Here is an 11,717-nt window from a genome sequence, read left to right as displayed (position 1 = left end):
TGTTTGGTGTGAGGTTCTGTGTTGTGGAGATTCTCAGGATGGATTGCAGGTGCTCATCAGTGAGGCGACTCCTGTGTGCTGTTTTGTTAGTCTTTATCACTGAGAAGAGCTTCTCACACAGATATGTGCTACCAAACATGCACAAGGTTCGAGCCGCATGTAGACGGACTTTTTGTTCTTCAAAGTCACCAAAGCGCCGTGCAAACTCAGTGCGCCAGTTTATCAGCAAAGTGCGTATTTTGGGAACACCGTAGTGACGACTTGGTTTAACATTACTTGGCAACAGGGAAAGTGGGGCAAATTGCACTGGTGCATTTGTGTCTCCCATAAAAGCAGCTTTACTTGAAATCACTTTGTGATTGTGCACGGTAAAACGTCCGCTGAAGTGTCAGATTCTTATTTAATTCTTCTGCTTTCTGTATCTTCTGCATTGCATTCAGGTCTTTCAGGTTACCCTGATGTTTTGTGTCATAGTGCCGTCTTAGATTAAATTCTGTAATTACAGCCACATTAGCTCCACAAATGAGACACACGGGTTCAGTAAACATATACTCAGCCTCCCATCGGTTTTTAAAGGCTCTATTTTCAGAATCAACTTTTCTCTTCAGCATCGTGTGAGCTAGCTTCGCAATAACTTGCAGCATCATAAGCTAGACTTGATTAAGCGTAAGTGTTCGCAAGGCAGCTGAAGCGCTGCATTATGGGATCTGTAGTTTATTGTGTTACCAGCGCTTCATATACCCGGCCATTAATAACAATAATACAGTATATAAAATGATCTCGGGCGGATATAATTACACGCGGGCGGATGTGGCCCGCCCTTGAGTTTGACACATATGGACTAAATAGAACTTGAAAATATATATTTTTAAATGTGATCGCAATTCAGATAGAGTTGATGCACTACAGCCTGCATGCCTCAATAAGTCATCCTCCCTCGCTCTTACTTTTTACCGCTCATCTAATGAATACACTGAGTATGGCTTTACCAAAACAATCATTGATGGCGAATAAAGTATCCATTATTCGAGTATGTAGATCGGGTTATATATATACATATATATATATCCGTGTATTGCAGCGGAGAAGTAGTGTGTTAAAGAGCTAGAAAAGAAAAGGGAACATTTTAAAAATAACGTAACATGACTGTCAATATACAGTATTTGTTTTGTGAGTGTTGCTGTCATCAAGGATTTGATTATCATTATTTCTTTCAATCAGGTTCGTATTTGTAGGATGTGTTGTGTTCAAGTTACATTCCGTGTTTGTCAATCGCTGTAAAGATGACAGGTTTCATTCATCGATTCGTTTCTTACTGCATCAATAAACAGCTCGTCTTCTTCTTTATCTGAGACCTGACACACTGCATGCACGGGTTTTTTACACTGTCTTCCTTTAGCGGGACATTGACTTTTTCCAACGTGTGCTTTGTTTCCGCAGTAGCTGGATTTATGAATATGCTTGTATGTTTTAAAACGCTTCATATTTTTTGCTGCCTTTTCAATTGTGTAATTCGGTTTTTGTTCAGCGCTCTTTGGAACTGTTGCTTTTATCTGTGCACTGCGTCAGTTCACGTGAGCCACTCGGTGTACATGCATCGAAGGTTCCCAGCTGTGCTGGTGCCATCTCGTGCTATGTCCATGGCTGTATTTAATGTTACCTTAGTCCTGGCACTTAAAACTTTCTCTCGCAGTTTCGCTGAGTTTGTGTCAAACACCACCCTGACCATCTCATCTTCCTCTCCATAAGCACAGTCCTTCACCCGTGAATATTTACCCGTGGCAGTTTGCTATTGGATTGCCGCTGACGGACGGCCTTATATGGGCAGGCACTAAATTACAAACGCCAGCGCAGCCTGTCTATGAACTTAATTTAAAGTGTAGGTTTACATCGTGCTTTGTTTCCGAAGTAGCAGATCTCATGAATATGGTTGTATATGTCACTTGCTCGCTTCTTATTGTTTCGCTGCCTTCTCAATTATATAATGCATGTTTTCTTCAGCGCTTTTTTGAGGTCTTCCTGGTTTTCTATGTACTGCGTGATTACTAGGGAGGCGTGATGATGTCACACGAAACTCCGCCCCCACGGCGTTGAAGCTCATCTCCATTACAGTAAATGGAGAAAAACTGCTTCCAGTTATGACCATTACGCGTAGAATTTCGATATAAAACCTGCCCAACTTTTGTAAGGAAGCTGTAAGGAATGAACCTGCCAAATTTCAGCCTTCCACCCACACGGGAAGTTGGAGAATTAGTGATGAGTCAGTGAGTGAGTGAGTGAGTGAGTGAGTGAGTGAGGGCTTTGCCTTTTATTAGTATAGATTAATTTATTGAAGCACTGCACTATTTATTTGGACATTTTTTTGCTTTGTTTTTAATAAAACCACTAAACATGTTTGCACCTTTCCCTTGCTTCATGTGGTGTCTTCATTTGTGCCACTCACCCTGGTCATGATTGTCGATGGTGATGGGTTCAAAAGGTTCCCAAATGAGAAAAGGGAGCATGGAGCCAGACCCGCACAGTCACAGTCAGGAGGCAGCTGACGACACTCATGGAGGAGTGGTGGTGGAAGGAGGCAAAAGGTGACCTTTTATGCATTATTATTGTGCTGGACTTATTGAGCCCTGTAAAGAAAATATTGCACAATAAAATCCCCTTTATTTTACCTAAAATGGTTGAGTTGTGCATGGTGTTCTGGGGCACCCCCTGGTGGTGACACACCATTTCTTTATTTGTGCCATAATTTCCCCCTCAAAATCTCACTTGCTCCCTCTCTGTGTCACACCTCCCACTACTTGTGTTCAAATCCTGGCTTTCACATTGTTTGTGTATAATTTGCTTTTTTCTCAGTGTTTGCATTTTTTGACTTCATTTTCCTTTCGCATCCCAATGTTAGCTTGATTGGCCCAGTATGCATCGGCATGAGAGCACAATGGTTAATGCTGCCAGGATAGGTCCTGCCACTTCAGGACCCTGTTTTAGAATAATCACTTAAAATAGATATTTATAACATTCCATGCCTCATTCTACATTTATTTATTTTTCATGATTTGATGTCAGTAATATGTAGCATCCCTAGAGAACATTGCCAACTGACAGTGGTTAATGGGGTGCCATCTGTGACATTTTTTTCTTTCCTCAAGGTTAAATTTTCCTTTCAGAAGCAAAAGCAATCAAGCCTTGGTCCATTATCAACTTTAAATGACCGTAATGTGAGACAGTACACCTTGCAATTTATTGGCATCTAGTCATAAACAGGTTTTACATTGCACCTTGTATCCTTTGCTGTCACAAAAGGCTTTGGCTCTTCACCACCTTAAACAGATAAATGCATAATTGAAAAAATGGATAGATATCAATCATGCTTTCACAGCCTGAGAGGCATATGGTAACCTTACCACTGGAAATAGAGATCAAATTTTACTCTTAATATTTTTTCCCAAATTTTTATATATGACTATAGACTCATAACCATAACATAACAAGGTGAAATATGTCCCCAGAGGATAGAAGAAGCCAGTCAGCCATAACTAATGTCAGCAACAGCCAAAGAGTGTTCTCAAGTGGAGAGAAAAGTTCAGCGATTAGACCAATGAAAGATTTAACAAGCAGTCAACCCAGGGCACAGTACTGTAATATAAAGTACTATCTTTATTGTTTGTGAGGTGAAGTAGACAATTTCAAAACTAGACAGATGGATACTGAAGCACGGCATAAACCAAAAGCCATGAAATTGATTAATGTCATTAATTCATTTTGTGAATGAGCTGATTTTAATACTGGGCTGTGTGGGCTGAAGCTGGTCCCTATAATATCTACGGGACGGGAACCAAACCCATATGGGATGCCAGTGTGTTGCAGGCACACTCACACACACATACAGAGTAACCATAAGCCAGTTTAGACTCACCCATTACATTAACACTCACATAGAATACTAAGGAGAGAATGTTACAGTCTGAACCTTCGGAACTGGATCTGTGAGGTTATACCTTGATCCTCTTGCCATCATGACCCTCTGGTTTATCTTTGTAAAATTCAGTAAAACTGATAAGTCTCTTTTCTCTTTCATTACTTGCATTATTTAGAACTGAAATCGTACATTTAAATATAATGATTCTTGGTAGTTTTAGCATAAGGGAAACCAGGAAATTGCACGTCTCACAGTACGATTGTTTGCATAATGTTTCATTTACGTGATTTTTTTTATTAATGAAGCTGGAGAATACAATGAGGCATTATAACCATTCAGTTCTGCTAGACACAAATGGCAAAGCTGAAGGTACAAAATGAAAATATAACTGAGCCCCTTCATACTGCACACATAAAAGCAGATCACATACAGCGTAACTGCCACCTATGAAGTACTGTGTGTATTTTAGGATACAAGTGGGAAGGAGGAAGCTGAGGGTGCTTTGTCATTACCTGATGTTTATGTAATGTTACAAAAAGAATTAAAATGGGTCAAAAATGTTTATAAAACTACTTAGTGATGTTCAGAGAAATTACATTTTTTTTTAGATTATTTGCTGAAGGAATAAATGTGATTGAATAACAACTAATCAAGATTCTATGTTGGCATCACATACAGAATGTGCAAAAAGCATCAGAAACATTACAAATAATTTTACACATCCATTATCAAACCTTGTTAATTCACTTCAGGGGGGTGGAGGCCAAAGCCTGTCTCTGAAGTATTGGCAGGGCCGGATTTAGACTTGATAAGGCCCTAAGCTATTTGAGACATGGGGCCCTTTGTAAGTCCAGATATTCTATGTAAGTGCCAAATATGATTTGTTTTGGGGGCCCCCAAGAAGGCGGGGGCCCTAAGCTATAGCTTGTGTAGCTTATACGTAAATCCTGCACTGTATTGGGTACAAGAGGGGAATATGCCCTAGGGAGAAATAACATTAAATCTTAAAGGATGTCAAAAAATAACATTGAAAATTACAATATCAGCTTCACAGAAACCAGTGACAGATGGAACAGGGGCACATTATACAATTCTGGCTGGACATTGTCATATCTGAGGCTATCTAGAATAATTTCAGACCGCCAGGGGGCATAGTATTGCCCCCAAACACCACTACACAACATAGTCCTGGGATCAAACAAAAGATCTTTATTTTTACCCTCACCATTCTCCAAATTCTCTTCTGCAAACACGCAAAAATGACAATAAATCTCTTTACTCCTTCCACACCTTCTGCGAAGCCTTGTCCACACTGTTCCAAAATCAGGCTGCCCTTGCAGGAAACTATGGAATCTGTAAAAGAGGTTGTAATGATTCCTTGCAGCTCCCCTATTGCAACACTCAAGGACCCAACAGAAAAATACAATTCCCGACCTGCTCTGCGAATATTCCAATGGATGTCCCAGGGCAATAGGATGCTGCTTCTGTGAGTATAAGGGGGCAGAACATAACTTTAGGCTGCAGACATTGCTTGTCCTTCCATTGCAGCTTCACTTTCTGGCTGTAAATCAACCTCCATCTCAGCCGGGATGTCTATTTGTCAAACCCAAACACAAATTAGACATCACTGTTATTTTAATCTTTTGCCACGATACAGAATAGTTTTATACAGTATGTGCATGTAATACTTCAAAACATTTCTTCGTGAGTGATCCAGTTAAATATCGTAACCAAATCATACCTCTACAAACCAACTGTTAAAAGTTTGTTATACTGGTTTACTCTTCATGAGAAAATTTGATTTAATAAGAAAAAGTAATATTTTATAATTTAATTTTTTTTGTAAATTGAAAAATTATTTTCATAATTTTTGTCTTATCAAGTTGTGCTGTTTGGTCAATTCTCTCTTTGAGAAGTTAATTTACGTCAACAGGATTATGCATATGATGCGGGCTCAATGGATGGTATTTATTTCATGTAGATGATGTTCAGTTTATTTCTGCAACACACACCTAACAACATGTAATGACAGGACAAATGGACGTTATCTTAGCACCACTCTTTCCTTAAAACTTCCAAATTTCTCTGCATTTTCACGCATACATTGTGTTCAGTTATATAATTGTTTTCTTAACTTATTTAACTTAACTTTCTTACTTAAATCTCTCGAGGACATTGTATTCATGTCTCACTGGTGCCTGTCATGTGACACTACTAATACTATTACTTCTACTACTGTGTTCACCAGTAAAAGTCATCCAATTTAACTCAGTTCACCATTTTCTTTTCTTAATATTAAATGTAAAAAATGGATGCACCACTGCAGAAGCACATGTTGCAAATCATAATATAAAACATGGTAAAGGTTTTAAGCTTTCATATCCTGTTTCTGAAACCAAATTGCACCATGGCCTAATTTAGTGAACTCTCGGCCTAAAATGGCATTTTTTTAAACGTGTTAACACAAATCAAACCTACAAGTTACAAGATCGAGAAATTTTTGAAAGAAAATATGGTTTGATGACACTTTCAGGGAATGCAAATATAACCTTTTGAATGTGTGTCATAAATTGAAGACACAGCATCAGCCAGCTAAGGTTAGAAAAAAAGGTTTAAGTGCAGGGTGTAAAGAAATGTAATCTTTCTTTTTCTGGGCATTCTGTTTTTGATTTTTCAAGTGAGATACAGCTTTAATTAATAAAGTTTCTGAATTGAATGCTTACCAATATTTTGTCCAGACCAGTGATGGACTGCAACCTTGTTGGATCTGTTCAGATGGCACTTCACATTAGAAAGATGGGGTTGTTTATATATTATGTGCCTAAAAGTTAGTTCCAGTGTGCTTTCTGTAAGAGAGATGGGGTGGTTTGCTTTAAGTCCAACGTCATGGTTCTTAGCCAGGAAAGTGTGGCATGCCCTCTCCATGTTGGGAATTAGGTGTTGCCTCAAGCAGAGGAGTTTAAGTATCTCAGGATCTTCTTCCCGAGTGAGGGAAGAAGGGAGCTGGAGATTGTCAGGTGGATCATAGCAGTGTCCACAGTTATGCAGGTGTTGTACTGAGCAGTCATGGTGAAGATTTACCAGTTGATCTACGTTCCTACACTCAACTATGGTCACAAGCTGTGAGTAGCAACCAAAATAATTAGATCTGGGATACAAGTGGCAGAAAGCTGGGTGTCTGGAGCTTAGACATTCAACAGTATCAAAGTAGAGCCTTTGTTTGACTGCATTGAAAGGAGTCAGTAGAGGTGGTTCGAGCATCTAATTAAGCTGCCCTTGTTGCATGTTTCTGGAATTTGAAGGGATAGGGATCTGTGACCACATTCTGTACCTAGTTAGACATTTTTGGCGGTGTGGTGTTAAGAAGATAGAGGACTGGTTGTGGTTACATACCAGTAAGATAGTTCTAGAGATGCTTGGGCACTTTTTTAATTTTTGATAGTTTTTTGAGTTTGAAATCACAACTTGAACCCTCCGTAATTGTTGGCACCACAGTCCCTTTGTTTTTTCATTATAGTTTGTTTTTTCATTTCAACAGTGTTTCTTATTGGTAGCACTCATTATTTCAAAGGCTTTAACATTTGGATCTTGTTGTCAGTTGAGACTGCACAAATAACTGAATAGAGTCGGTCTTATAAAAAACATGATAGATTCCGAAAGGTCACCCATTATATTATCTATAATTTTATGGAACCCCTGAAAAAATTAATAAACAGACATAAATAGAATTAAACTGTTGTACTAAAAAATTCAATAAACACATGACTTATTTTTATGGAAACGTAACTTATAGGACATATGCCTTTTTAATCAAATTATTGAGAAGTCATTGAAATGTTGCCACCCCTGCACTCTGGGATAAGCAGAAAAATAATTCATCTCTACCTGTGATGTGAATACTGATTTTAGTGTGAAAAGATTTATGTATTATATCAACAATGCTTACTCACAAAGGAAATTACTTTTTTGTAAAAAATATATCTATTTAATACTTTTGAAAGCCATTCTACAGTTATTCTTTTATATCACCACCTACTTTTACTTCCTAATGTTCAGCACATGCTGTGACTAATTTTCTTCACCATGAAGGCTTCAAAGCTTTATTTGCTTTTTTATTTGTTAGATAAAACAGACGTCCCATCCATCACTCACTCAGTACTACATGAAAAAATACAATTTATACTCATAGATGTGCAGGAAAATCATAATGCCATTATTTCAAAGTAATATTTAAATCAATCATTATCTGGTACAAAGTTCTACATTTATGGTAACTGTCCTAAACATTGTTAGAATAATAATATACAGTGCAACATATAAAGAAACAGATGCCTTAAAAGTGATACACAAGTAAATAAAGTATTAAAAAAAATTATTGTATAGCACCTTTCTATAGCAAACATTATACTAATGTACATTAAAAACATATATGTTTACATACTTTTTTTCAGTTGAAGCAGTTAGAATTTCATAATACTCTACAAAAAAATGGTGACAAGCCTCTAAATCAAACATCAGTCCTGTACTTCACTATAGGTCTACATCAAACAGTGCCTCACCGTTTCCATGCAGCTTAATGCCAACTCAAAAGACTGGTTTATGGTCTGCACAACCCCAACAATGGGGCAAAAGCTTTATAATCAAAATATTCAAAAAGAAGTGAGGCGACATTGTAAAGATATCTGGGCTACAAAAACTGAACAAAGTTTGTTAATACTTAGTTAAAAATAAAATACTCAAAAATACTCCAAGAAAATGTACAAAACAAGAGCAAAAGCAGAAAAGGAGACAAAAAAAGGTTATTCCTCAAAGGCAAAATTATTTTTCCTTTTCATCTTTTCCAACGTCAATGTGGGGTCAATGTGCTTTGATCTCCCTTGCTTTCTCTCACCATGTTTCCATTCTCATCACTCTTTAGATCACATGTCTCTCCTCATCATGTGTCCATACCATTTCAACCTACTTTCTTGTACATTATTGGATATTTCCCCTACTTTTGTTGTACCTCTGAATGTCTCATTTCTTTTTCTGTTCTTTATTGTAACTCTTCACTTCCACCTCAACAGTCTATTTCTGCCATCTATCCTCTTCTTCTGCAGTTCCTTTACTGCCCATGTCTCAGTTCCATACATCAGTTCTTGGCCTGCCACGGTCTTAAAAACCTTACCTTTAACCTTCACCTTAAATCTTTGATCACACAATACTTTTTATCCCTTCTTGCAATTGCTCCATCCACACTGTCCTCAATGATTTATCTCTGCATTTAATTTTCAGTCTTAGGCTACTACTGATCCTGAATATTTAAATGTTCCACTCTTTTCAGTAGCTCTTCCTGCAGGCTAACTTCTGAATCTTGATCATCATTAAACCTCATATTTTCTATCTTCTTCCTATTTATCTTTAATCCTCTATCTTTCAAAGTCTGTCTTCATTCTTCCAAAGTCCTCTCCACTTGCTCTTTTCTATTGCTACACAATACAATGACTTCAGCAAAAAGCATGCACTAGGTGGATTGGTCTTTTATCCCATGACTCAACACATGCATCATCAGATCAAAGTGGAAAGGCCTTAAAAAAGAAGATCCCTGGTGTAGACCTACTCTAACTGGGATCTTGTCTGTTACCCCAACAATGCTTTTAACTCGAGTCCCTGCTCCCTCATACTTATCCTGGACAATCTTCATATATTTACTACTGTTGAATTCTGCTCTGTACTTGTAATATTTCTATTACACTATTATACTGTACTGAGGATTACTTGTGTTCTGTTCTGTGTATTGTATTTACCCGCTTTTTTTGACACCCACTGCACGCCCAACCTACCTGGAAAGGGGTCTCTCTTTGAACTGCTTTTTCCAAGGTTTCCTCCATTTTTTTCCTACAAGTGTTTTTTTGAGAGTTCTGTCTTCTTACAGAGTCAAGGCTGGGTAGGCTGTCAAAAGGCAGGGCCTGTTAAAGCCCATTGCGACACTTCTTGTGTGATTTTGGGCTATACAAAAATAAATTATATTATATTTTATTGTATCGTATACTTCTCTGGTACTCATTTTTCTCTCATGCACTTTCAGACCTTGATGTGGCACTCTATCATAAGTCTTCTCTAAATTAATAAACACTATAGACAAACCTTTCTGTTCACCTTGATGCTTCTCTGCTGAGTCTGTTCTCCCAGTCCATCACCACCATTTTATGCTATACTGTCACATTTTCCCCATTTATGAACTTACAATTCTTTATCTCATTCAAATACGATACACATTAGGAAGTCTGTTTGGCTTTCCCTTCCTCCACTACTGTAAGTCACAAGCTGATTAATTTTCTTTTCAAAAAATGTGTTCCAAATCAGATGGCATGGTGATATCTACAACATACTGTCCTTTCCCATTCCCCATTTCTGGCCCATACTCCCTACTCTCCATGTACCATCTAAACCATTGTTCTGCTCATTCCCAAATGCCCATTTAGATCACCACCAACAATCGCCTTTTCTCCCTTTTGTATCACCCTAAGCTCTTCATCCATTTGAGCCAAGAAAAAATCCTTCTCCTCTCCCCCACAGCCAACATGAGAAGCATATGCACAAGCTTGACACTCATCACCCTATCACTTCTCTTATTCCCACTAACAGACTATGTTTTAGTTATTTCGATACTACTATACATACACCATTTCTCCCTTGCTCATTTGCTTCACTCACTGTACAACAACCAAGAGCCTCCTCCCAATTCTTGTGCCTTATTCCATCTAATTTCCTGCACACACAACATTCACACTTCTTTCCATCAAATCTGATAGTTTTCTTCCTTTCCCAGTCATTTCCCCAACATTCAGTGTCCCCACTCTTACCTTTAACATACCCTTTTTTCTCTCCTGTCCTCTTCTAGGGTTTTTCCAAAGCTGATTGGATTGATTCCATCATCATGGTTTTTGGCTAATATTTACAGCAGGATGCTCTTTCTGACACTAACCCTCTCTATTTAACTGGGCATGGGACCAGCACCAACTTGGGTTGGTTTTCCCCTCTGGTGGCTAGATTCCTCAAAGGTAAACCTATAAGCAACACATTCAAGTAAAAAAATTAATAAAGCTTAATTCTTGGACCTTTAACAAGCCAAAATTCATAACCAAAAATCTGACCATTAAAGCACTTACAAAATCCAAAACAAGAACTAAAAGACAGGAGTAGATATTACAATGCCAAAGTGCTGCCTAGTTGTAGATGTGGGATTATACAGTGGGACCTGTACACACATAAAGAAGACAAGGAAAGACAAAGGAAAATATCTAAAATTAGTCTATAACAGAAGTAGGTTGTAGTTATTGAATATGCCGCTAGGTATTGTATGCCTATTAGTCTGGTTAAATCAGTCCACCAAGTGGTATTGTGCCAAGTTGATCGTGTGTATATTTCTGCCATTACTTCTACAATTTCACAGGTGACTTTGGTTACTTTTTTTTTTCCTCAAAGCCATGAGGGCAAAGACAATGATGATCATATTTTTTGTCATTGACGGACTTGTTCATAAAGAGTTTGTTCGTTCTAATCAGTGACATCACACTGAATTGCTTAGGTGTATATGGGAAAACAACAGGAAAAAACATTGTAATTTTCTACACTGTGGTGGGTTGGGCTAGAAACATCACTTCAAGAGAGGTCCACTGGATCCTAGAAGTAGTAGCGAAAAAGAGAATTCAAACAAAATTGAGGGCTATTATGAACAATGCTGCACATCCTCCCTCTGACCAAAAGCTATACACCTGCATAATGCCTCACTGTGGCTATGACTGCCAAGTCATTCTTGTGT

Source organism: Polypterus senegalus, chromosome 13 (assembly GCF_016835505.1).
Source record: "Polypterus senegalus isolate Bchr_013 chromosome 13, ASM1683550v1, whole genome shotgun sequence".
In the NCBI taxonomy this organism is placed as follows: Eukaryota; Metazoa; Chordata; class Cladistia; order Polypteriformes; family Polypteridae; genus Polypterus; species Polypterus senegalus.
The sequence above is the reverse complement of the archived record's forward strand: the minus strand, read 5'-3'. Positions refer to the sequence as shown.